Raw genomic sequence first — 4,813 nt, 5'->3', positions numbered from 1 at the left:
CCCTCTAGTCTTACACTGCTAAATTAGGGACGGCTAGCGCAGATAGCCCTCGTGTAGCTTTGCGCGAAATTTAAAAACAAAGTTCTCTCTTATACTTTCAAAAAATATTGGATTTTTATTTACGGTTTATTGCTAGTAAACGAAATTCAAAACGACTGATGTCTTCAACTCTCTGTGTTGATGTTCACTGTTAAACAGTTGTGAGCTGACAAACGGTGTTTCCTTTGAATATTTGGTTTGTTGAATTATTCCGATAATCGCAACTTGTATTAATTGCTCCAACTTTAGATATCCCGCATAAGTTGCTTAAAAAGTCTGGAACTTAAGGATTGTTCCTTTTCAAGCCCCCCCCCCCCCCAGTGGCCCAGCAGTACGTCTGTGGACTTACAACGCAGAGCACAGATAGCCCTTTGTGTAGCTTTGTGCTTAACTACAAACAAATACTTTTTCAAATAAACATGGCGTAATTTGATTTGATAAGTTTTTGTAATCTTGGTGGAAACGGAATTTCGATAGTCAAGACTGATAAAGACTTTGTGGCCTTTCTTCCCCTCAGTGAAAGATGAAGTCTTTCAAGGTCCCTAGTCACATAGTGACAATATATTTTGTATTTCTTTGTTTTATGTAACTATGACATTTCTTTGACCAATTCCGCACTGGCGAAGGGGAAGGTGGCTGGCAATCTCGTAGATATATAAACTTTAATTCACAATTGTTTATATGAAGCAAACTTTTTAAAGGTCAGGTATTGGGTTGATGTGATTCACATCTAATGTGTTGAGGGTGTGGTCAACAAACCTTTGTCTTCCCTGCTGGTTTATGTGGTAGCTATTGCTATTTGCACCTGACTGAGAAGAACTTCACCAATCAGGACTAGTGGGGATTTTGTGCCCTTCCCTCCCACCTTCTGTGAGGGGTGGGGGCTTTCAAGTTCTTTAGTTTCACACTGACAATGTCTTTCATAAGAAATTCTTGTTTTACTTAACTACAACACACCCTGTGTGTGAACATGTGACCCACTCTAAACGAATAAATACTTGAACATGTGGAGCTGTAAAACGTTAGAAATGGAACAGGCATCTCTACGAGGTCATCACCTCGAGGGGGCGGCTCTCCCGTATAAACAGGCCATTCTGGGAGTACTTGTGAAAGGTGCGAAAAAGAGTAGGGTCTATTCACAGCGTTCTAGGAGAATTTCCGTTTCAAGATCTTGTGTTGGCAATATATATAATAATAAAAAATACAGCTTATCTGTTACTGGCCTGGTGGTTAAAGCGCTCGACTCGCAATCTGCGGGTCGCGGGTTCGAACCCTCGTCCCACCAAACATGCTCGCCCTTTCAGCCGTGGGGGCGTTATAATGTAACGGTCAATCCCACTATTCGTTGATAAAAGAGTAGCCCAAGAGTTGGCGGTGATGACTAGCTGCCTTCCCTCTAGTCTTACACTACTAAATTAGGGACGGCTAGCGCAGATAGCCCTCGTGTAGCTTTGCGCGAAATCCATAACAAACCAAATCTGTATCTTAAGTGCTCATCTTCATCGATTCCGTAAATCAAATGCTAAATATCAGTTAATGTGCAGTCCAAGTCCATTTTGGATGTAAATGCTTTTGTAAATATTCTATTTTTTTTTTTTTTTGCCTAACAGGTTCAGATACATTCTACGTAAGTGTTATCAGAATGAAAGTCTGTACTTCAGTAGGAATTCCATTAATGACTGTTTGAGGGAAGATTTTGTTTGTCTACATAACATCGTTGTCCAACTTGGACCAAAGGGCTATTTCCTCTTGTGTCACTCAGACTGATGATGTCCGTTATCTGTGCTGCACTGGAGGGCATTAGCATTAGAGGTGGCGTCATAATAACAGATGACGATGTGATGGGAGAACTTTCACTATTTCTGTAGTGTTCTTCATTCACACATAATGGTGTGAATTAATGCCCGTTGAACGGTGTTCTCGGTGGAAAGACCGAGATAGCAGCGGCTCCCTGGATATAAAAATGCTGATGATGATGACCATAGTTGACATTTATTTTCTTAAAGACATTTATTTTAGTTTGATGGAATGACTTTTTGTACTTATTGTATACGTCTAATGAATTCTGTTTTTATATGTATATAAATGTGCGTGTAAAATATAAGAATCAACGCGATTTTTGCAACCTATCTTCTCGTTTCCTAACTAGAAAGATGAGTCAAGAGTTTTTCACATCGTTACATAGAACTTATGACACGATGTGTCAAAAACACGAAATATTAAAAAATTCAGTGAAATGGACTACGATCACAAAAATCCTTACAGAGGTAGATGGCGCTAGGTAAACCCGGGGCTCTTGTTTCCCCAAAAGTGCCTAGAGGGGTTCCTGTCTTACCCACTCGCTCACAATGTAGTAGTGTGTTGTCCGTCAGTCAGTGAGTAGACAGAAAAATAACGGACACTTAACGTTGCAATTTGTACTGTCGTGACGTCAGTAAAACATGTACATGCCATGAATACTGAGAGAAGAATTATGTTGTTTGTAATTATGCACAAAGCTACACAATGGGCTGTCTGTGCTCTGCCCACCACGGGTATCGAAACCCGGTTTCTAGCGTTGTAAGACCGCAGACATACCGTACTCTGTAGGTTACAACACAGCACGATAAATGAACTTCAAATGCAAGAAATAAAAATATTTGTTACTCTTCATTTTTGTATTATTTACTCTTAAAACAAAATACTTTCGGAAGTTCATGTAGTATGTATATTACACGGGCAAACAGTGATAATTCAGCCTTGGATGTTTGTATACTGTACAGGTAGACAGTACTAGATAAACCCTGTATACTGTACTAGTAGACAGTGCTAGGTAAGCCGTGTATGCTTGTATACTGTACTGGTAGACAATACTAGGTAAACCTTGGACGCTTGTATATTGTACTGGTAGATAGTAGAAGGTAAACCTTGGACGCTTGTCTACTGTACAGGTAGACAGTGCTAGGTAAACCTTGTATACTGTACTAGTAGACAGTGCTAGGTAAGCCGTGTATGCTTGTATACTGTACTGGTAGACAATACTAGATAAACCTTGTATACTGTACTAGTAGACAGTGCTAGGTAAGCCGTGTATGCTTGTATACTGTACTGGTAGACAATACTAGGTAAACCTTGGACGCTTGTATATTGTACTGGTAGATAGTAGAAGGTAAACCTTGGACGCTTGTATACTGTACTGGTAGACAGTGCTAGGTAATACGTTGACGTTTGTATACTGTACAGGTAGATAGTTCTAGGTAAGCCGTGGATGTTTGTATACTGTACTGGTAGACAGTGCTAGGTAATGCGTTGATGTTTGTATACTGTACAGGTAGATAGTTCTAGGTAAGCCGTGGATGTTTGTATACTGTACTGGTAGACAGTGCTAGGTAATGCGTTGATGTTTGTATACTGTACAGGTAGACAATGCTAAGTAAGCCGTGGATGTTTGTATACTGTACAGGTAGATAGTTCTAGGTAAGCCGTGGATGTTTGTATACTGTACAGGTAGACAGTGCTAGGTAATGCGTTGACGCTTGTATACTGTACAGGTAGACAATGCTAGGTAAGCCGTGGATGTTTGTATACTGTACAGATAGACAGTGCTAGGTAAGCCGTGGATGTTTGTATACTGTACAGGTAGACAGTGCTAGGTAATGCGTTGACACTTGTCTACTGTACAGGTAGATAGTGCTAGGTAATGCGTTGACGCTTGTATACTGTACAGGTAGATAGTTCTAGGTAAGCCGTGGATGTTTGTATACTGTACAGGTAGACAGTGCTAGGTAGGATGTTTGTATAACCTAGAGTTCTACAATTTTTTGTAGTGAGTGAGTGTAAACGAATAACAATCTTATGTACATTTTTCTTCTATATTAACTATTTCAGTTGTAACAAAGCAAACAGTCATAATTTATAAATAATACAAAAACTTTATAAACCATGCTTCGGAATTTATAAGACATATTAGGATACGTATAGGTGGCGTACTGGCCACTTTATGTGGATTGCTTAGGATCAATATCATTTTAGATTATACCTTACAGGCGACAAGTTAATGAAGTCCCATCACACCTAACTTCACTTCAAGTATTTCTCACCCAGCCGTCTGCATGTTAATTCTGACAGGTGGAGCTGGGTGGGTGGTGGAAAATATTAATGAACAAGGAGCAGAAGTGAGAATCGTATCGCATTGATATGTTGAACCAATTTTGCTACGAAGAAGAAGCAGTAGTTTTACGTATGTTTTTCACTACTAAATAATAAAAAGAACCACCCATCAGACTGAGGAAGCAGACTTCATAAAGTGAAGTAAATGACTCAAACTAAGATAAAGAGAATGTTGATGTAAAACACGGTCAAATGAATGTGTATAGCAAATTTGGCTATCATGAAAGCAACAAAAAAAAAGGGTGTTTATGGGTTAGGAAGCTTTACAATTTATGAAGTTTTTTCACAGCCTCTGGTTTGTTTCTAAGGAGAGTAAGAAGAATAGATTATTTGTTTGTTTTGAAGTTAAGCACAAAGCAATGGGCTATCTGTGCTCTGCCCACCACGGGTATCGAAACCGAGTTTCTAGCGTTGTAAGTCCGCAGACATACCGCTGTGCCACCGGGGGGCAATAGTTTGTTGTTTGTTTTGAAGTTAAGCGCAAAGCTACACAATGGGCTATCTGTGCTCTGCCCACCACGGGTATCGAAACGAGTTTGTAGCGTTGTAAGTCCGCAGACATACCGCTGTGCCACCGGGGGGCAATAGTTTGTTGTTTGTTTTGAAGTTAAGTACAAAGCAATGG

Source organism: Limulus polyphemus, unplaced genomic scaffold (assembly GCF_000517525.1).
Source record: "Limulus polyphemus unplaced genomic scaffold, Limulus_polyphemus-2.1.2 Scaffold701, whole genome shotgun sequence".
Classification (NCBI taxonomy): Eukaryota; Metazoa; Arthropoda; class Merostomata; order Xiphosura; family Limulidae; genus Limulus; species Limulus polyphemus.
This window is presented reverse-complemented; position numbering follows the sequence as displayed.